Source organism: Elephas maximus, chromosome 7 (assembly GCF_024166365.1).
Source record: "Elephas maximus indicus isolate mEleMax1 chromosome 7, mEleMax1 primary haplotype, whole genome shotgun sequence".
Taxonomy (NCBI): domain Eukaryota; kingdom Metazoa; phylum Chordata; class Mammalia; order Proboscidea; family Elephantidae; genus Elephas; species Elephas maximus.
In genome coordinates this window covers 90,707,448-90,730,410 of record NC_064825.1, presented here as the reverse complement: position 1 = coordinate 90,730,410, position 22,963 = coordinate 90,707,448, and the positions used below count along the sequence as shown (strand labels likewise).

General features: G+C 44.2%; 1 protein-coding gene across 6 annotated transcripts in view; it reads left to right on the top strand.

The window, feature by feature from the left end:
- The window catches only part of SLC1A2 (solute carrier family 1 member 2), a 405,614-nt gene that overhangs the window by 246,414 nt on the left and 136,237 nt on the right, over window positions 1-22,963 (top strand). The window contains exon 1 of one of the 6 annotated variants that reach the window (XM_049889395.1): window positions 6,405-6,434. The exons of the other annotated variants lie outside the window; for them this stretch is intronic. The gene's annotated coding sequence lies outside the window, so the exon portion shown is untranslated. Of the gene's footprint in view, window positions 1-6,404; window positions 6,435-22,963 lie in introns of those variants that run through there. 6 annotated transcript variants of the gene reach the window in all.

Here is a 22,963-nt window from a genome sequence, read left to right as displayed (position 1 = left end):
TAGAGACACACAACATTCATGCTGTATCTCAACTCTACTGCTCACTTAAGGAGCCCTGGTGGTGCAGTGGTTAAGGGCTCAGCTGCTAACCAAAAGGTTGGTGGTTTGAACTCACCCAGCAGGTCTGCAGGAGAAAGACCTGACAATCTGCTCCCATGAAGATTACAGCCTAGAAAACCCTATGGGGCAGTTCTACTCTGTCATATGGGGTTGCTATGAATTGAACATCAACTCAAGGGCACCCCAAAATAACAACTGCTTACTTGCTATGTTGTCTTAGGGAAGTTGCTTAACCCCTCTCCTCCGTTTCCTAATCTGTGAAACGGGAATAATAATAATAGCTCCTTCCTCCTAGGGCTGCAGTGAGGATTAAATGAGCTAATTCAGGCACAGCATTTACCTTGGTGCCCAGGACATAGTAAGTAGGACAGACACCTTTGGTTCTCCTTTGCTCCTCTAGCTGTCACCCATCCTGATCCTCATGGAACACATGGATCTTCCTGCCTTGTCCATTCCCCAGGTGCTGCATTCTTGGAAGTTCACCTTGCCTCCAAGGTAGTCCTTCAACCTCCAAGTTGATCCAGGCCTTTTCCTAGGCAGCAGCCATCAATGTTTAAGGATCGAGTAGATTTGTGGAACTGAAGCTGTGGGCCAAAGAGAGGAAAAGCCAAAGATTCACTTCTGCGAGCACATGTCAGTAATCTGTTCTTCTGAGGCAGGCTCATTGCCAGTTTTTTTTTTTAATCATTCATAATTGAAAGCACATTTAATGTCAAAGAAAGATGAGTACTTGCTCACATACACTGGTAGAACCAATATAATTTGATTACAATTACGAAGATAAACTAGTTTATAAACTGAAATGTCAGTGGCTTTGATCCTTTGTCATTTGCTTTTTACCTGTTGATTTATATATATTTTTTAGTTAATTTTAGACTTAACAGAAGAGTTGCAAAAATAATACATTCGCTATATACCCTTTACTTCCTCGAATGTTAACATCCTACATAACCATAGAACATTGATCAAAACTAAGGAATCAACCTTGGTACATTGCTATTAGCTTAGAATTTGTTTGGGTTTTACCAGTTTTTCCAGTAAGGTTCTTTCTCTGTTCCAGGATCCAATCCAGGATCGTACATTGTATTTAGTTGCCTGTTCCATACTCTCCCCCAGTCTGTGACAGCTCCTTAGTCTTTTCATGTCTTCAATAATCTTGACACTTTTGAAGAGGACTGGTCAGCTATTTTGTAGAACCCCTCTCAATTTAGTATTATCTGGTATTTTCCCTATTTCTGGCTTTTTAACTGACTGTATTATGTTTACTTTACTGCTCAGACAAGGGATACAGTGACAAATCAAAGTTATAAAGCCTAATAAATTAGGTATTCCTGAGACTGGCTGGGCATTGGAGACACTGGAATTTAAGAGTGTGTACTCTGGAGTCAGACAAGCTGGGTTCTGATCCTGGCTCTGCCACTTACCTGCTGTGTGACCTTATAAAAGTTCACTTCACCTCTCTGTTCCTCAGTGGCCTTATCTAAAAATTGGGCGTAATAATAGAACCAACTTCATAGCGTTGTGATGAGGATTAAATGAGTTGAAGTGTGATGCACATAGAACAGTGCCTCCCATGTAACAATCACACAATACATCTTATCCACAGCCTGGCCTCAGCCCTACCTAGACCACATACTTCTGGCCACCTTGGTTGGCCCCTGGTACCTGTCATGTGGCACAGTCCTCATCTGGGCAGGTCCTTGTGACTGACATCCCTGCTGATTTACCCAACTCGTGAGGGGACACTGTTATGGAAACAGGAGCACTTGGCTGGGGGCCTGGAAGTCTGAAAGAAGGTATTCAAAGGAGAGAGGGGATGCAAAAGGGACAGTTAGCAGGAGCCAGCCAACATTTCAGACACGACGTTTTGTTCCCTGGTCCCAGAATGCCCTCATCATGTGGCTGGAGGCCCCTCGTGTTCCTCCAGGACTCTGCTTCAGTCACCGTCTCTGAGAGGAGGCCTCCCCCAATGCCCAGACAGCTCAGATCCACTTTGGTGGGCCTTGGTGCTTTTAATGTTCAGCTCCCTGGTTGGACACAGGCCTGAATCTCTGACCAGGCTGCAAGGCAGGAGGGCGTAGTGGGTGAGAGTCCAGAGCAGTAACCACACGGCCTGGGTCTGCACCCCAGACTGTTGTTGTTGTTAGGTGCTGTTGAGTCAGTTCCAGCTCATAGTGACCCTGAGTACAACAGAATGAAACACTGCCAGGTCCTGTGCCATCCTCATAATTGTTATTATGCTTGAGCCCAATGTTGCAGCCACTGTGTCAATCCATCTCATTGAGGGTCCTCCTCTTTTCCAAGCATGACGTCCTTCTCCAGAGACTGGTCCCTCCTGGTAACATATCCAAAGTATGTGAGATGAAGTCTCACCATCCTCGCTTCTAAGGAGCATTCTGGCTATACTTCTTCCAAGACAGATTTTTTCGTTCTTCTGGCAGTCCATGGTATATTCAATATTCTTCACCAACGCCATAATTCAAAGGTGTCAATTCTTTTTTGGTCCTCCTTATTTATTGTCCAGCTTTTGCATGCATATGAGACAATTGAAAACACCATGGCTTGGAGGCAGACCTTAGTCCTCAAAGTGACATCTTTATTTTCAGTACTTTAAAGAGGTCTTTTGCATCAGATTTGCCCAGTGTAACATGTTGTTTGATTTCCTGACCACTGCTCTCATCCCAGACTAAAACCAAAAAAAACAAACTCATGGCCGTCGAGTCGATGCTGACTCATAGGGAGCCTAAAGGACAGAGTAGAACTGCCTCATAGGGTTTCCGAGGAGCACCTGGTGGATTCGAACTGCCGACCTTTTAGTTAGCAGCTGTAGCTCTTAACCACTACACCACCAGGGTTTCCTTATCCTAGACTACCACTTGTTAAATGAGCTTGGGCAAATTACTGAAATCCTCACCGCCTCAGTTTCTTCATCTGTAAATGGAGATAATAAGCGTATTTACCTCACAAAGGATTAAATGAGTTAATACAAGTGACGGGCTTAGAACAGTGCCTGCCACATAGTAAGAACTCAAGGTGTCTCATTTGTTATAATGTAATTACTACTGGGAACTTCTCATGCTCATATTTGTGACTGGTCCTGGGCTAGATCCTTCCTGGTTGTTGAGAATAAGCCCTCAATAAGTAGCTCAGGCTTTGAGAATAAATATCTCAAATAAAACTCATGGAGAGTGTATTTGGGAGATATTGAAAGAAGTAGAGAAATTAATAATCTAGCTCAGGGGTGTGAGTGTTGGCTCCAAGCTTGGGCTCCTGAACGTGATTCAGAACCACTGAAGCAGGAGGAACAGGACCAGGGACAGATTAGCCAATAGGGATTCTTTGCTCACCCCTCTTCCCTCCTGTGCTGGGCCACCCCAGGTGGCCTCACACAGTGGTAAAGGCGTCGAGGGTTTTCAAGGCTGTGACCTGTCGGCAGCAGATCTCCAGGCCTTTCTTCTGAGGCACGTCTGGGTAGATTTGAACTCCCAGAATTTGGAAGCCAGATTCCGGGCTAGATTCCAAGACTCCTTCCTAAACTTCCCATGAGATTAATGGCTTTGTAGCTCTCAGGCTGTTCTTATTTTGTCTCATTTTTTCAAGTTAAAAATATTCAACACATGCAGCTTGGCTGCGTGAGTTTCACAATCAAGGAGAGCAGTGGTTCTAAACTTTAATGTGTTGGAGAATCACCTGGGGATTCTGTTGAGAATGTGGTCTCTCATTCAGTAGGTCTGGGGAGGCCTGAGATTCTGCATTTCCGACAAGCTCCCAGGTGACGCTGATAGTCCCAGGAGTATACTTTGAGTGGCAAGAAGGTGACTACATTAATTCACCTAAGGTGATGTCTCAAGCACTGTTGCAAACGTTACCTACTCCTAAAGACATTACGTGAGGTCACAGATTCTTCCTTTCCAAAGATTTCCAGCATAATGGGCATTTTCATTATCATTATTTTTCCCCAGTTGCTGTCAAGTTGTTTACAACTCATGGCAACCCATGTATGTTAAAGTAGAACTGTGCTCCATAAGGTTTGCAATGGCTGCTTTTTCAGAAGTAGATTTTCAGGTCTTTCTTCTAAGGCAACTCTAGGTCACTCGAACCTCCAACCTTTCAGTTAGCCACCGAGTGTGTTAACTCTTTGCACCACAAGGAAAACGAGGTCACAGGCTCAAGTTCAGCTTCTCAGAGGACCAGTCAGCTACACTTAGCTCTAATGATATAGACTCCACCACACTAGTCACTGGCCACCAGAGTCATTGTATGAGAGAGACAGTGAGGGGAGTCAGACCAACCCAGGGATAACTGAGGAATGAGGTCCCGAGGGCTCAGTTGGACCATGGGAGATCTTTGTCCAGGTCATCAGGAAGGCATGAACATGAATCGTGGCCGACTTGGTTCAATATTCAAGAATGAAATGATAAGAAGCAAGAAAATGACACACATTTTGGAAGTTTCAGTGTAAAGCCAGTTGAAGTGAGTTGTTTGGGGTGGATGAGGCAAGGGAGGTCTCCCCGAAGTAAGCCACTCTGAATCCAGAATGAATATGGATGACTCAGCTGAGCCCATCACCTCTGCAAGGAAAACACTAAAAACTCACCCTGTAATGGGAGAGGCAGTTGCCACCGTTGGAGGTTCTCCACACCCTCACAGAAATGGGATGATTTAATCAAGTAGGAAGGGTTAGGTTTCAGATTCCTCCCCTTGCCATATATTCCAACCATCTCTTCTTCCTCTTCACCTACACAGCACGCACTGCTCATCCTTCTCTTGGCCTTAGGGGTCCTGACAGCTCTCGCTGGCTGCTGAGGTGCTAGGGAAGAAGACTTAGCTCGGTGGACCTTCACTTCTTGCCAGAATGTTTCTCCCCTCATCCACCTGCCTCTAGTGAGAAGGGACTCAGATAAAATGGAAATAGTTCTCCCAACATGCTGAGCCCTCTGTACTCCCCGTGCTGGGTCCTTGTCTTCTCTCTTTCCTCTGTATGTAAAGACGCTCTAAACCAAAACCGGTTGCCATCAAGTCAGTTCCAACTCATGGTGACCACTCGTGTGTCAGAGTAGAACTGTGCTTCATAGGGTTTTCAAGGCTGTGTGACCTTTTGGGAATAGATTGCCAGGCCTTTCTTCTGAGGCACCTCTGGGTGGATTTGATTTGCCAACCTTTTGGTTAATAGTAGAGTGCTTAACTGTTTGTGTCACCCAGGGACCCCAGAGAGTCCCTCTATTGCCTGTAAAATCAGAGGAATACCTTATAATTCTTGCTCTGTTCTTTGGGCTTCTTTTTCAAATCATAAGTACTCTCTGAGAGGCTGAACATTTGCCAGGACTTCAATCTGCTTTTCACTTGGCTGGCGAGGCATAGTTACCCAATAAGCCAGTACGTCCTTGTTCACTTGAAAACTGAATTAACTTATATAGTTTTCAGAAGAGAGCTGTGACTCCTTTGTTGAGCTTAGCCCTGCATGGATTGAGGGTGTACCACTAAGGGCGAGGAGGAAATGATGATGGCATGTTCTGTGGTCATGCCTCCCTCATCATTTTCCCTACTGTAGTGCACAGGCTAAGAGTGTGAGCTCTGGAATCGTGCAGGCCTAGGCTCAATTCTTAGAGCTACAGCTTGCTAGGACAAGGTCAAGCCTCAGTTTCCTTATCTAAAAAATGGGGCTAGTGATACAGTATTTCCACATAGGGGTGTTGTGCAGTTTAAATCTGTCCTTCTCTACAAAATTCTTTCCCTGGTTTAAATGTACAATAGGTGTTAGCTGTATTGTTGCTGACACCTACATTACAGCCTATTTGAATAGCAAATACTGTCCACCAAGGCTTTGAACTGGTTCTTTCCAGCTCAGTTGTGGCTGAGGGAGCAAAACTGAAACAGATCCAAACTTTTAAAATTTGGGTGAATCAGAATGATAACCAGAATGGGAAAAATTATGGGTTAAAGCCCTGCTAGAAACCTAATCTCCCTCTTAGAAAACAAGGGCAGTGTATGCATTTTATAGCAACCATATCTCTTGCCTATAGGATTTAGAGCGGAGTTGGAAACAGCGATGCCCCGCTCAAAGATGGTGGCAGACCACACTGCTTTGAATGTACGTTGCTCTCCATAGTCCTGCCAATAATCCAGTCTCACACATCAAGTTCCTGACTCTTTTGAGTCTCTCATTCCAGGGCTTTGACCTGTAATTTTTCCTGTTCCAGGTATTGTTCTGGATCACCCAAACTGTAAAAATTTGGGTCTGTTCTGGTTCTCAGAGGATGGGGGTCTATCTTTGCATGGCCTGCAATGCATAGCACACAAGGCAATTCAGAATAAATCCATCAAATCCTGAAGTGGAAATGCCAAGCTCTTTCCAGTCACCTGTTTTCAGCCAGGTATCTATTATGCTCTGGAGGGCTTGGGGATATCATATATGGGACAGTATTTTGACGAGCATCCACAAAGCCATTTTTATAAATAGGAGAACATATTTTCCACTGAAAATGTTTCTGCTCTTGCATCCCACTAATGTCCACACTGCTTTATAGCCACAGCACTGAATTCCCTGTGATGTCTGCCAGCCAGAACACTCATGGGGATGCTTGAGAACTTCTAATCAGTCCTTTTACTTCAGAATCACGTGATCAAATCCAAGCTCTACAGAGTCAAAAAAGCATGGAGGTGTGGGAGTGGCTTTTCTGGTATGTGCTGCCTGTCCTGGGCTCCCAGCACAGCCTATGCTTTATCCAGAGACTCTCAAGGGGTACCCTGGGTGTGACCACTAGTCGTCAAGAGCACCCCTGTTTCCTCTTTCCCACTGACCATTTAACTCTTTTATCCTAAGGCCCTGTCTCTTTTTGTTTCTAGCCACCAGCATGGGTTTCTATTCATTCTCTGCTCATGTTGTTTTGCTTCAGCTTGGGTGGCAGCATTTGTGGGAGTGAGCAGGGCTCAAGGCTTCTGATACAGAACTTAGTCAGCTGATTGTAGCCTGTGGATGGAGACTCTACAACACAATCAGACCTCATATATGATAAAAGCTAATTTTCCACTGAAATGTAATGTGTAACTTATTTTGCTAAAAGAATGGTGTTTTTGTTACAACAGATGTACCACAAGTGGGTGGCTTTAACAAACGGAAATTTACTTTCACACTGTTTAGGAGCCTTGAACCTGAATTCAGTGTGCAGGCTGTAGTGGAAGACTTTCTCTCTCTGTCCGCCCTGGAGGAAAGTCCTTGCCTCTGAATTTCTGTTCCTGAGGATTGTCATGTGGCCTGGCATCACTCTTCCCTCATTTCTGCTTCTTTTGCTTGCTTGTTTAATCTCTTTTATACTCAAAAGAGATGGACTCAAGACACACCCTACGCTAATCATGTCTATTAACATAACAAAGACAACCCATTCCCAAATGGGATTAGAACCACAGGCATAAAGGTTAGTTAACGGTTTACAACACACATTTTTTGAGGACACAATTCAATCCATAACAAATGGCTTCTCCAGGCCACCCCAACCTTGAGTTACATGACCAAAAAAAAAAACCAAACAAAACCCAAATCCATTGCAATAGAGTTGATTTCGACTCATGGCCTATGCATCAGAGCAGAACTGCTGCACAGGGTTTTCATGGTTGTAATCTTTACAGAAAGGAGCCCTGGTAGTGCAAATTGTTAAGAGCATGACTGATAACCAAAAGGTTGGTGAGGTTGAAACCCACCCAGCGGCTCCACAGGGGAAAGACCCTGCAATATGCTTTCATAAAGATCACAGCCAAGAAAACCCTATGGGCCAGTTCTACTCTGTCACATAAGGCTGCTATGAGTTGGAATCAACTCAGTGGCACCTAACAACAACAGCAATCTTTATGGAAGCAGATCACCAGGCCTTTCTTCCGCTGTGCTGCTGGGTGGGTTTGAACTGCCAATCTTTAGGTTAGTAACCCAGTGCAAACCCTTTGCCCCACCCAGGGGCCTTTATATGACAAATGACCCCTTTATTACTTTCTCCTCTGGAACCAGCGGTCTTTGGGAAGACAGTAGGAAAAGAAAAATATATTCTGGGAGATGTTATTTCTGCTGCATCCTTCCCTCCCCCACACACCCCACTGCTCTCGTCAACTCCAGAGCAGGACCTGAAGAGAGACAGGATAGGAAAGCAAACAACGTATGTAGTACGCATTCTCCCAGGCTTGTGGTTTTTAATAATTTAATGTACTTTCTCCAGGTGGTGATCTGAAGTAGAGGTTAATTAAAACCAGGTGAGAAATTTATAAATGGAACATTAAAAATGAGAAGGGGCAGGAATGCCAACACCATCCACTCACCATGATTGTAGCATGAGCTGCAAGGCTCTGCTTGAACGATGCTTCTCCAAGTGGTACCAGGTGAGATCTCTGTGGACAAAAAGGGAAGTCCCAGGACAAGTGGCCACGCACTGGGGACAAGGACATGGCAGGAACATCACAAACTGGGCCTGAGTCTGCTCCAACTGATTGCCTGTATGTGTGCACCAAGGCCGTCTGTATTTTAGCATGAGGCAGCTGAGCAAGGCTGCGGAGCTAGGAAAAATACAATATAACAGGACAGGAATAAAAAGACCTGACTCAAAAAACAGATGACAACCTTTGCTGTTCTTTAGGACAGTTGCTTAGTGTAATGGGAAATGTAAGGCAGGCAGAGAGACCTGGATTAGAACCCCAATTCTGCATCCCAACTCTGTACCTTACAAACTGTATGATCTTGACAAATTACTCAACCAGACCTTACTTGCTTCATCTGTAGAATGGGTATCAAAATACCTACCATACAGATTTGACCATAGTAGATAATAATGACAGTTCTCATTTATTGAGCATGACTATGGGGGCTAAACACTTTGTGAAAGTCTTCATGTTAGGAGGTAAGTGCAGTGATTATCTCCATTTTGCAGATGTGGAAACAGGCTCAGAGAGGTTTAGTGACTTTGTCAAAGTCACACAGCTAGGAGTGGTAGAGCCAGGACTCAAACCTGCACCTAACGGGCTGTAAAATCTGTGCTGTTAATGAGTAACCTACACTGTTGTAAGGATCCAGAGAAATAATAAAGTGTACAGAGTGTGAAATGTATGCCCTGGTGAAACGAAAAGTGAGTTTAGGGAGCACATGAGATGATTAGGGCTGCAGTGCAAACGGTTAATGTGCCGAGCCGCTAACCAAAATGTTGGGGGTTGGATTCCACCCAGAGGTGTCTTGGAAGAAAGTCCTGATGATCTGCTTCCCAAAAAAGCAACCCTTGAAAACCCTCTGGAGCACAGTTCTACTCTGACATGCATTGGGTTGCCATGAGTTAGCAACTTTTTTTTTTTTAAATGAGGAATTAAGTAACATTGCATCATAGTGTGAGAAAACTATTCCCTCTTCAATTCTGTCGGTCTTTCTGATTATGACAAAGATAAAAACTTCTTAGATGCCGCTGTGCCTCTAACACTGTTCTAACTCTAACTTCCCTTTTTAACAAGGAGAGCAGATGGCAGAGGCTTCCACAGATAGTATCTAGCTAGAATTCGATAAAAATGTTCATTTTTGTGTTTATTTTTATGCCTGCCTTCTATTTATGACACGTGATACTAGTTTTCCATGGGTGGTAGTAATGTAAAACTTTCTCTTGGAATACATTTGTTTTAAGTATAATACAAAGAGTCCATTGATGTTAAACAGCATTAAGTAAATAATAATAGAGGAGTAATCAGATGAGACAAGAAAACTGGATGCGAATGACTCAAGCCTGGGAAATGCCGTGATAACCTGTGAGGACAGCGTTCAGCCTGATGCGTAGCACGTGGTTCATACTCAATAAATGTCAAGGACGGGGGGAAGGGACAGTGCAACTCCCTCTTCTGATCTATTAATAAAACCGGTTGCTGTTGAGTTGACTTCCACTTGGGGCGATCCCATGTGTGTCAGAGTAGAACTGTGCTCCAGTGGCTGATTTTTCAAAAGCCGGTTGTCAGGCCTTTCTTCTGAGGTGCCTTTCTCTGGGTGAACTTGAACTTCCAACCTTTTGGTGGGCAACTGAGTGTGTAAACGTTTGCACCACCCAGCGACTCTGATCTGTTAACAGAAGAAATGAACCATTTGTAAACCAGATGGAGCCATCTTTCCGTTGAGGTTTGGGGGGTGGATTAAGCTTGTTCTGAAGGTTAGCAGATAAAGCAGGGCATTGATGTTTGAGAAAATAAAGTTCATGTTGGTCTTTGAACCACAGAAGTTGGATGCTGGGGATGGATGGGACCGTGGATCTCAGGATCAGAGCCTGCGTTGGAAATGGGAGGCTTGAGGTGGGGAAGGCATTTTCCCAAGGCCCCCTAGTCAGAGAGCAACCACAGTGTGACTAGTGCTTTCACTGTTTACAGGCTAAACTTATTTTTTATTCCCTTTTCCTGAAATAGTGCCCAGCCTGAACCAGCTAATGGTAAAATCCAGACAGCTAAGGGTTCAACCCACCAGTCTCTAGGTGCTCAGCAATTCCAGAGCACTGTATGAGACACGGAGCTCTGCTGGCCCAGTGGTTAAGTGCTATGGCTGCTAACCAAAAGATCGGAAGTTTGAATCTACCAGCCACTCCTTGGAAACCCTAGTGGGCAGTTCTATTCTATCTTGTAGGGTTGGCTTGGTGGCAGTGGGTTGGGTTTTTTTTTTTTTTTTTTGGTACAAGACACCATGAGTTGCTGAGAAACTCCATGAAAGGAAGAAAGTAAATAATTGTTTCTAACCTCAAGGAGCTGAGAAGAATATGCTATATAATTTTGTGCTAGTTGAATATCATTTGGGAGGTAAGTAACCCAGGTCATCTATAATGGAGTCAGTTAGGAAGGTCCCCCCAGGAGTGAGAATCCCTGTATTAGTGAGTATCTTAGTTATCTAGCGGTGCTACAATAGAAATACCACAGGTGGATGTCTTTAACAAACAGAAATTTATTTTCTCACAGGTTTGAGGGCTAGAAGTCCAAATTCAGGCTCAAGGGAGAAGGCTTTTCTCTCTCTGTACGCTCTGGAGGAAGGTCCTTGTCTCTTTAGCTTCTGATTACCGGTTCCTCGGAGATCTCCGTGTATTTTGGCATCTATCTTACTCCAGCTCTCCTTTCTCTTGTTTGTTTAATCTCCTTTATATCTCAAAAGAAGTTGACTCAAGTCACACCCTACACAAATCCTGCATTATTAACATAAAGAGGACAACCCATTTCCAAATGGGATTACAACCACAGGCATTAAAAAAAAAAAAAAAAACTCCTTGCCATCAAATCAATTCTGACTCATAGCGACCCCGTAAGACAGAGTAGAATGGCCTCATAGGGTTTCCGAGGAGCGCCTGGTGGATTTGAACTGCCAACTTTTTGCTCAGCAGCCGATCTCTTAAGCACTGTGCCTCCGCAGGCATAGAGGTTAGGAATTACAACACACATTCAGGTGGGACACAATTCAATCCATAACGGTCAGCTTTCACCGGATTTTGCTTCAGTGACCAAAACCCATTGCCACAGAGTCGATTCGGACTCATAGCGACCCTATGGGACACGGTAGAACTGCCCCCCAGGGTTTCCAAGAAGTGGCTGGTGGATTCGAACTGCCAGCCTTTTGGTTATCAGCTGTAGCTCTCCATATCTCTTAACCGCTGTGCCATTACCGCTCTGTTTCAGTAACAGCCACCCCCAGATCTCAGTGACTTACAACAATGCAAGTTTGTTTCTTGTGCCTGTTACATGTGGTTGCAGGCCAAGTGCAGGTATTCTCCACGTGTCTCCATGATATGGGACACAGGCTGATGGAGCGGCCCCCACATGGGACGTGCATGTTGTAGCAGGACAAAGAGTAGTGTCAGAACCACATGAAGGCTCTTAATGATCCCGCTTGGGAGTGACATGGGTTACTTCTATTCTTTGTTGGTTTGGGTCCTTAGAAGCAGATTCTAGGACAAGCATTTGAGCACAAGTAGTTTATTGGGATGAAGCATTGGTGGCCCAGTGGTAGAATTCTCACCTTCGACGCGAGAGACTTGGGTTTGATTCTCAGCCAACGAGCCTCCTCCACAAACAGCCCCCGTCTGTCAGTGGTGGCTTGTGTATTGCTATGATGTCGAACAGGTTTCAGCTAAGATGAACTAGGAAAGAAGACCTGGTGATCTAATTCTGAAAATCAGCCAGTGAAAGCCCTGTCACAATGGTCCAATCCACAGTGAGTCATGGGGTCGGCACAGGTCTGGGCAGGGTTGTGATTTGTTGTGCATGAGTGGGGTGGGGAGCTGAGTAGATGGCAGTTAACAACAGTTCATCTGGGAGGTGCACGAAACAGTAGTAGAGAAGTGGGGAAGTGAGACAGAAGGGAGGCAGCCAAGAGAGGGTGGGGTATCCAGCCAGCTACCAATGTAGGCAGTCCCTTGGGGATATTCTGGGAAGCAGTGCGAAAGATATGCCTAAGAGTTATCCTCTTGGGGGACAAGGGGAAAAAAAGAAAAAGAAAAAAACGTTGCCATCACATCGATTCTGACTTAAAGCGACGTTATAGGGACAAGGAGGCTGGTGTATTTATGCATTCGCACCTCTCAGTCAAATTGAATTCCCTCTATAGACTGTTCTACAGCTTGCTTTTCACTCACTACCTCCGAACAAAAAACAAACCTGTTGCCGTTGACTTCATAGTGACCCTATAGGACAGAGTAGAAGTGCCCCATAGGGTTTCTAAGGCTGAAATCTTTATGGAAGCAAACTGCCACAACTTTCTCCCAATTTCCCAGCACTTCTGCCCTATGGGGGTACAGATGGAGTAGTTCAGAGAAAGCCCTCAGGCAAAGAAGAATAGACACTAGCAGTTGGGTGTTGGCTGGAGTAAATTAGAATAAGATGGGTGGGTTACTGATAGACTCGACAGGCTCACATTTCACTACCAAAGGAAGTCACGTGACAAAGTGAGTCATCAGAATGGGGTGTCTAATCCTCCCACAAGGAGCCCTGGGGTCGCAGTTAAGCACTCTGCTGCTAACTGGAAGGCCAGCGGTTTGAACCCACCAGCTGCTCCACCATTCTGTGGAAGAAAGGTGTGGCAGTCTGCTTCCGTAAAGATTTACAACCTTGGAAACTCTATGGAGCACTTCTACTCTGTCCTGTAAGGTCCCTGTGAGTCGGAATTCACCGGGTGGCAATGGGTTTTGAATCCTCCCACAGGGCTGCAGCAAATACCTGAGAACCAAAACACAATCTGCAGTAGCCCTGACATAAGAAGCACTGTAATCCCTCAAGTCAGCAAGGTGGGTGAGCTTAACTGGGAGCTACCATGTAGACCAGGTGTCTCTACCTCGGCACTATGGACATTTGGGGTCTGATAATTACTTGTTGTGGGGGCTGTCCTGTGCATCGTAGGATGTTTAGCAGCATACCTAGCCTCTACCCACTAGATGCTAGTAGAAAGCATCACCCTCTCATCAAGTCGTGACAACCAGAAATATCTCCAGACGTTACTGAGTGTTCCTGGAGAGGCAAAATCACCCCCATCGAGAACCGCTGATGTAGACCATGCATGCATTGCTAATTTCCAGAGAATTAAATTGTAGGTGACTAGATGGAGGAAAGGAGCCCTGGTGGTGCAGTGGTTAAGCACTTGGCTGTTAACTGAAAGGTAGGTGGTTCAAACCCACCAGCCATTCAGCAGGAGAAAGACATGGCAGTCTTCTTCTGTAAAAATGACCCAAAACCAAAACCTTGTTGCTGTCCAGTCGAGTCCAATTCGCAATGACCATATAGGACAGAGTAGAACTGCCCCATAGAGTTTCCAAGGAGTGGCTGGTGGATTCGAACTGCCAGTCTTGTGGTTAGCAGCTGAGCTCCTAAACCACTGGAACAGTTCTCGATGGAACTGACTTGATGGCAATGGGTTTTAGATGGAGAAGCTCAGTAATGAAGGAGGCAGACAGACATATAAGCTATAACAGCAAGTCACCCTGTGTTGCAACAATCTGAAAGATATAAAGGAAACAAGTAATTCAGGGGTGGGAAGCATCAGTTCTTTCAGGGGGTGGGGATGGTCAAGGAAGGCTTTGAGATGTAGAGGTAGCTGAGTATGGTTTTGAAGGATGAAGAGGAGTTTTCCAGATGAGTAATGCCACATGTGGAAGTTACATGTAATCATTGATGATTGTGGAGACTCGGGGATGTTTTAGTAACTGGTGTTGGAAATGCTGTCCTCAGAGCCTTCTTTACACTCAGAAAGACTGAATTGCAGGATGACAGTTAAACCAGCTCTACTGTGTGATCGATCATGTGTAAGCAGCAATGTCAAGAGCTTTGGGAGCACTCAGAGGAGTTGCTCGAATGGCACGCATACAGCCCATCCTCAGAGGGACCAGAAATGGCCTTGCTCTCTTCTTTTCGTCAAGAGGGAAGGCCAGCTTTTTCTATGGCCTCCGTCAGTATCATTTGATGTTGTCCCATGGTGCTTTGCAAAGACAATTGGATGTGGTTTGTCATTTAACCTCTCCCTGCCTCAGTTTCCTCACTTGTTAAACAGGAATCATAAGGTTCTCTTTCTTGACAGCTTCATAATCTTGCTCTAGGGATCAAATCAGATAATGAGATTACATAGCACTGGCCGTGGGTTCAGATGGATCTGGGTTCCAGCTCTGTTCTGCTATCCACCAGGTGTGGACTTCTCTGACTCTCCATTTTCTCATCTGTAAAATGAGTATAATACCCACCTCATAAGGTTATCTTGAGGACTGAATTGTGCAGTGCATGTAAGCTCCAGCCCTGTGCCTGGCACACAGTAAGGAGGAATAAATGAAAGTTAACCATTATCATAAATAGTATAAAATAATTTGAATTTACATACTAATAGCTAACTTCTAGTGAGTGCACATAATGGTCTGTTGTTGTTAGGCGCTGTGAAGTCAGTTTTGATTCATAGCAACTCTGTGTATTACAGAACAAAATATTGCTGCGTCCTGCGCCATCCTCACAATCGTTGTGCTTGAGCCCATTGTTGCAGCCACTATGTCAATCCATCTCATTGAGTGTCTTCCTCTTTTTTGCTGACCTTGTACTTTACCAAGCACGATGTCCTTCTTCAGTGACTGATTCCTCCTGATAACATGTCCAAAGTATGTAAGATGTAGTCTCGCCATCCTTGCTTCTAAGGAGCATTCTGGTTGTACTTTTTCCAAGACAGATTTGTTCGTCCTTTTGGCAGTCCATGGTATATTAAATATTTTTCACCAACACCACAATTCAAAGCTGTCACTTCTTCTTTGGTCTTCCTTATTCATTGTCCAGCTTTCACATGCTTGTGATGTGATTGAAAATACCATGGCTTGGATCAGGCAAACCTTAGTCTTCAAGGTGGCATCTTTGCTTTTCAACACTTTAAAGAGGTCTTTTCACAGCAGATTTGCCCAATGCAATGTGTCCCTTGATTTCTTGACTGCTGCTTCCATGGCTGTTGATTGTGAATCCAAGTAAAAGGAAATCCTTGACAACTTCAATCTTTTCTCTATTTATCACAATGTTGCTCATTGGTCCAGTTGTGAGGATTTTTGTTGTCTTTATGTTGAGGTGTAATCCATACTGAAGGCTGTGGTCTTTGATCTTCATCAGTAAGTGCTTCAAGTCCTCTTCACTTTCAGCAAGCAAGGTTGTGTCATCTACATAACGTAGGTTGTTAATGAGCCTTTGTCCAATCCTGATGCCCTGTTCTTCTTCATACAGTCCAGCTTCTTGGATTATTTGCTCAGCATACAGATTGAGTAGGTATGGTGAAGGGGTACAACCCTGACGCACACCTTTCCTGACTGTAAAACACGCAGTAATGAACAACTGCCTCGTGATCTATGTAAAGGTTCCTCATGAGCACAATTTAGTGTTCTGGAATTCCCATTGTTCACAATGTCATCCATAATTTGTTACGATCCACATAGTCGAATACATTTGCATAGTCAATAAAACATAGGTAAACAACTTTCCGGTATTCTCTGCTTTCAGCCAGGATCCATTCTCATTCCACGTCCTATTCTGAATCTGGCTTGAATTTCTGGCAGTTCCCTGTCAACATACTGCTGCAGCCACTTTTGAATAATCTTCAGCAGAATGTTACTTGCGTGTGATATTAATGATATTGTTCGATAATTTCCACGTTCAGTTGGATCACCTTTCTTGGGAATAGGCATAAATATGGATCTCTTCTAGTCAGCTGGCCAGGTAGCTGTCTTCCAAATCTCCTGGCATAGATGAGTGAGTGCTTCCAGCACTGCATCTGTTTGTTGAAACAACTCAATTGATATTCTATCAATTCCCAGAGCCTTGTTTTTCATCAGTGCCTTCAGTGCAGCTTGGGCTTCTTCCTTCAGTACCATCGGCTCCTGATCACACGCTGCCTCTCGACATGGTCAAATGTGGACCAACTCTTTTAGGTATAATGACTCTGTATTCTTTCCATCTTCTTTTGATGCTTTTTTTTTTTTTAATGTAGTTTAATATGGTGGTCTAGGTGCTGTTTTAAGGGCCTGTGTATATTAAGCTATAAGTGCAATAGCTGTTGTGATCATCCACATTTTACAGATGAGGAGACTGAGACAGAGGAATTCGATGACTTGCCTAATGGGTACAGATACTGAGTGCATAGCACTCAAACTCTGGTAGACTGTCAGAGCAAGTAACCACATCACTGGATTGTATGGACTTAGTGTTTCCTCATAGCTTTCTGAGAAAGAATCAAGGTCTTGGTTATAGAGTTCTCATCTTTACCAAATTATGAGAGCCCGGGGAGCTATTACTGGGCAAATGAAAAGTTCAAATGAACTTTTCTCACTGTTGATTGATGGTCCTTAATACACTTAGAGAATATTAATGAAAGCTTGGGCAAGCACAGTTGTATTTTTAACCGCAGCATCAGAGCTACCTTCTCCGGTTCAGCTCTGATACTTGGTAAATGATGAATCATCCCACACTGACCGCTTCCAGAAATGTCTGTGAGAGCAACACAATGGAAACTTTCAGTGGCTTAGCTCTTTCCCCACAGCATCCCTGTCTTCTTGCCCCTAGGCTATTGAAATAAAATGGAGAGTTGGCTTGCCAGTCTCTTGGACACCATCTCCAGAACAACAGGGCGTTTGTCTTCTCTCCCTTTGTGGCGGGGACACATATGGTGTTCTTAGTGTTAGAGGGAACAGATTCTGGTCCATGAGCTGCCTTTCAGTTCAGCTTCTGTACACAGAGTGACGGTGATGAAAACCAGCACAGGGTCCCAGTGACTGAGGGACGTCCTCCTCCCACCTGTGCCTTGTCCTTGCTAAGTTCTCATCTTTGCTGCCGTCATCTTGGTAGGAACAGAAAAGACAACACGGTGAGGGTGTGAACCTGGTCTGCCTTGTGCAACACTGTGGTCCTGGTACCTCTTAGGTGTTGGAATGAGAATGAATCACTCAGTGAAAGGTATAAAGAGTCCTGCTGTTCAAACACCACCTACTGAGTGCCCAGTGCTATGCCCGGATATGATTTTATCCTATCTTGGGCTCAGGTGAGGAGCCCTGGTGGCACAATGGATAAGGGTGGTAACGAAAAGGTCGGTGGTTCAAACCCACCAGCTGCTCTGTGGGGGAAAGATGTGGCAGTCCACTTCTGTAAAGATTACAGCCTTGAAAACCTTATGGGGGCAGTTCTATTCTGTCCTACAGGGTTGCTTTGAGTCAGAACAGACTTGAAGGCAATGGATTTTGGTTGGTTGGTTTGTTTTGGGGTTCAGGTCCTGGCTGTAATCCCTGCGGGCCACATGTCCTGCCTGGGGCCAGTTACATTCCCTCTCTAGACCTCATTCATCTCATCTGTAAGGGGGAGCTTATCATGCAGAGGGTTGCTGGGAGGATTCAGCATACAGTGCCTGGCTCACAGTAAGTGCTCTAAGTGTTGGTTATTCTCCCATGTATCATTCTGAGATAGAACTGCATCTATTGGAGATGTTCCTGGGGAGCTGAAAAAACTAGTTGCCATCGAGTCAGTTCCAACTCCGGGTGACTGTATGTGTGACAGAGTAGGATTGTGCTCCCTAAGGGCTTTCAATGGCTGGTTTTTTGGAAGTTGATCACCAGGCCTTTCTTCTGAGGTATCTCTGGATAGACTCGCCACTTCATCCTTTTGGTTAGCAGTTTAGCAGCCAAATGCATTAACCGTTTGCGCCACCCAAAGACTCCGTCTGGGGGAACTAAAAAGAATTCCATAGCTTGGAGGATTCTTAAAGGCACTCTCTGGTCTGTATCCTGCACAATATTTGAAACCCTCCAATGAGCCCTTGGGGAAACCCTGGTGGCGTAGTTGTTAACCCAAAGGTCGGCAGTTTGAATCCACCAGGTGCTCCTTAGAAACTCTATGGGGCAGTTCTACTCTGTCCTATAGTGTCCCTATGAGTCCAGTTGACTCGATGGCAACTGATTTGGTTTGGTGTGGTTTCATGAGCACCCTATTTTACAAATTAAAAAAAAAAAGACAAAAACCCTTTGGCAACTTAGAAGAAGGCGGCGTCTGTAGTGGCTTTGCTCTCATTAGCTGTGCCCAAACTCCAGGGTGTCCCCTTCCTCGCTGCCGGGCAGAAGCTTGCCGTCTGCCTCCTGCTCAGACACCCACTGCCCTGTAGCAACACAAGAAAAACTGTCTTCTGGGGCAGCATGTTAACGCTGCTCAGGCTGTGCCCGACTAGTTGGTTATTAACTGGTTGTTTTCTCTATATGACATCCCAAAGATGCTTTTACTCTCTGTGCCTCACCCAAGCTCACCTGCTGTCTCGTCTCAGGCTTTCCATCTTTCTCACATATTCACACCACAGACCGCCCGTTCTCTTGATAGTAAAACCTTCCAACAAGAGGCAGGGCACTGTAATGGTACATGCATAGGCTCACAAGTTCGACTTTGAGGGTTGGAATCCCAGCTCTGCCACTTACCAGCTGTGTGACCTTGGGAAAATTACTCAGCCTTTATGTGCCTTCTCTTGGGCTACAAACAATTTGTAGGAAATCTGTACCTACCTCGTAGAGTTGTTGAAAGAATTAAATAAGCCAAATACTTTTGGAATAGTGCCTGGCACTTAGTAAGTCTTCAGTGAAGGTTAGCTGTTAAAAGCATCCTACGGGGATAAATGTCAACAGTTATCCTCCAGCATCCTACAGGGATAAATGTCAACAGTATCCTACAGGGATAAATGTCAACAGTATCCTATAGTATCCTACAGGGATAAGTGCCACCAAAAGAGGGTGTAGATGCTGCAGCTAGAGGAGGTTGAAGGTAGTCCAGCTGCCAAGGACATGAGGCACGAAAATCCAGTTTGCTGTGGGTTTGCCTTGGATTCCAATGGCAAATATCAATAGCAAAATTGTTCAAAGGATATTGAAGGCTCATGAAGGCAATGGTTATTTTGCTAATAATTATTTGTGGAATGAGTAAATAAATAATGATTATAATAGTAACAGCTACCATGTGTTGAATACTGTCTAGCTTCCAGGCACTTTCACATAGATTGTCTGATTTGTCACAATAGTTTTGTGAGCTGTTATGATGATGTAACCATTCGTTTTTATGAATGACATAGATTCAGAAACGTTAGGTAATCTGCCCAAGGTCACACAGCTCATCAGAGGTGGAAATAGGATTGAAATACCAGGGGAGACTCTAAAAGATGCCCACTAACATTAATGCTACAGCAAACCTATCATCTTAGTTATGGCCGCAATTAGAACCAAGTAAATTATGTGTTCCCAGATGTGATAGCTCTTGTGAAAATTTCAGATCAGGACTGAAATGACTCACAGTGGGACTAGAGACAGTTTGTGAAAGGGCCACAAATACGGTGAAGGTGTGTGCCTGATGGATCGAGTCCTCGTGAAGTGGAGACCTTGCGAAGGCCCATCATGGAGGAGCTCTATCTCAGGGCACCTGCAGAACATCTTGGGATGTCTGCTGCCTGGGGTGGATGATGGTTCAGCGGACCCTTCCCCACCACCACCCATCCAGGTTGGGAACTGCAGCTCCATTCTCTACCTACACTGAGGTCAGTTTAGTAATTCTACAAAGCAGCCTGAATCCCACCAATCTTCTGACAAAAACTTTTAATGATTTCTCCCTACCAAAAGAATAAATTCAACTATGTAGCAAAGGTTCAGGACCCTTTATGATTTCAACCCAATTGTCCCTATCTTTTTAACCTAAAGGATTGTTACAATATGGAGTTTTTGATGCCTGATAAAGGGCTGGGGAAGCAAAGAGAAGGGAAGAGCTATTAGATGCCTTCTGGAAAAGCTGGCCAGCCTGGACTTAGAGGACCTCATGTGCCACGTTTTGGACCTTGGTCTTGATAGTAGATCATTGCTTTCCAGAATGCATTCCTTGTATCACTGAACCCATAATATGTATAAAGCTCTTATGTAAGAAAAATCAGTCAATCAAACAAACACACACACACAAAAAGAAAACTGTTCTCGGTTCCAATAACCTTGAGTATGGCTTGGATAAGCACAGTTTAACAAGTGTCATTACTTCAGGACTTCGCAGAGCCTTTAATATGCTAATGCACATTGTGAGCCTCCAAGGCTAAGCAGCTCTTTCTAACCCTTAACCTTTGACCCCTTAACCTTTGTATCCAGGAGCATTCTGGGGGCTTAGTGTTTTGAGACATACATTCTGGGAAATGGTGCTCTCATCCATGGAGGCCACTGATGGTGAAATGGGAATTGGTGTTCAAATCTACCTTAAGACAATAAGTTGACCTTTAATTTTACATTTAATTAGAAAAGAAACCAGATTTGTAGCAGAATTCATGAATACATTAAGCTACAGAACATTTAGAATTTAAGCATAAAAAAAGGGTTGGAAGCCTGGGACATCTTCTCAATGAGATAATTTATTTCATCTGCATTGGAAATTAGAAGTTAAAGACCTGACTAAGAACTTTGATAGATTGGGGTTGAATGTCAAAGAGCAAGGCTGCAAGGGTTGAAATGGTTAATGATCACAGCTGGTTGGAATGTAGGTGACAGAGAAGAATAATTGGGTGAGGGAGTGACTGGCTCAAGCACTTACCAGCAAACTAATAGGATAGCCCAGAGAAAATTCACAAAACCAGGAAGGAAACAGCTGTGGTTCTTGCTTTAGGAGAGAAAAGGGACATCAAAGGCTTTTGATGATCCTGGTGAGGTCTTAACTCCCCTAATTGCACAATGTCCAAACAAACACTTGGCGACCTTGAACTCTTGAACTGAATTCAACAGTCAGTAGGACAGTTTGTTATTTCTTTGACGTCAGAACACTGGCTAGGTAAACTAAAGCACCTGACAGCTTCTCCGCCACGGTACGGGACCATGATGGAAGATGAGCGCTCATTCCAGTGCTACGTTGCCAGTGTGTCCCTGGAGTGGAGGAAACAGTCAGGTCAAACATCTTGTGTGGGATGGAGTGGGTGGTGAGGGGTGATGAGAATGGAAGAATCGCTTTGCATTTCTGGGGAAAGAGAAGAAATGAAAAGGTAGAAAGAGGTTATTATAAAACACTCATTAGAGCTTATTTGCTATTTGGCAGAGACACTTGCAAATCCCAGGGGCTGAAGGAATTTGAGCTTCCTCTGAGAACCAGATCTTTTCTAGAATCATAGAGGCTCAGAGAAAGCAGGAGTAAAAATTGGGAAGCCTAATCTGTTTATCAGAGTCACTGGGCGTGCAAATGGTTAATACACTTGGCTGCTAACTGAGAGGTTGGAGGTTTGAGCCCATCCAGAGGTGCCTTGGAAGAAAAGTCTGGCAATCTAATTAGAAAAATCAACCATTGAAAAACGTATGGAGCACAGTTCTACTCTGACACACATGGAGTTGCCGTGAGCTGGAGTGGACTTGACAGCAACTGGTGGTAATCTGTTTATCAGAGAAACAGCTTCTGAAACCTCTCAGGATGCTGAATCAAATTTGTAGGTGCCTGTATCAGTCAGTGTCTAACGATGAGCCAGGCACATGTTACCGTTCTCAATAAATACACGTTGAATGAATAAATGGATGAGTAGGTGATATTATCTTTCCGTATGGAGTCTCCCTCCCCTCTTAGATGTCTGCTTAAGCAACACATTAGTAAGTTGTTTAGTGATGGGTTGGAAAAGCTGTATCTTTTACCAAATCATCATCCTTGATTGCATCTTGAAGAACTTAGGCACCCAGAAGTGTATGACACCGTTCTTGCTGAGTATTCAACCAGAGAGCTCCTTCTAGACGTTCCAACGTTGGCATCTTCAGCCACTGAAGACGCTGGTCCAGGTTAAAAAATAAAGGAATGATTTTCTGAAAATCTAACTGTATGTCTACTCCTAAGTAAAGGATAAAGTGAATAACTTTATTGAGATTTTATTGTCAACCAGTTAACCCTACTGCAAAAGTTCACGGGTCCAAAGATTCAAATACAAAAGTGTTTGTGATATTGCACTGCTCTCTGTGCTCAGTGTAAGGAAAAACCACCAGCAGACTTGGTTGTGATGGTGGAAAGGTATTTTCTGATATTGCCAAATGTATGCAGTATTTGGTCCAATACTATACTCTGGGATCCTGTTAAGCATTTCTCTTTCCTCTTGCAACACAAATGTGAGATTTACAAAGACTACCAGCTCCCCTTGCTATTTACCTGCTTGAAATTACTTTTTTTTTTTCCTCCAGCATTGGAAAGAAATGGCTGATGTTTATTTAGTCCTTCAACTACTGCTCATTGGCTGTCTTCCAGGTGCAGTTTTAGCGTTTATCACAGTTGGGACTCTCTTCAGATAGTCTGTCTTTTTTACGTGCTGATTTGGGTTTTCAGAAGTCCAAGACGTTGATAACAGAGTAATAAATCTGGTGAAGCAGAAACTGCTGATAGAAATAATTCAGGAAACCAGAAAGAATAGAAAAGT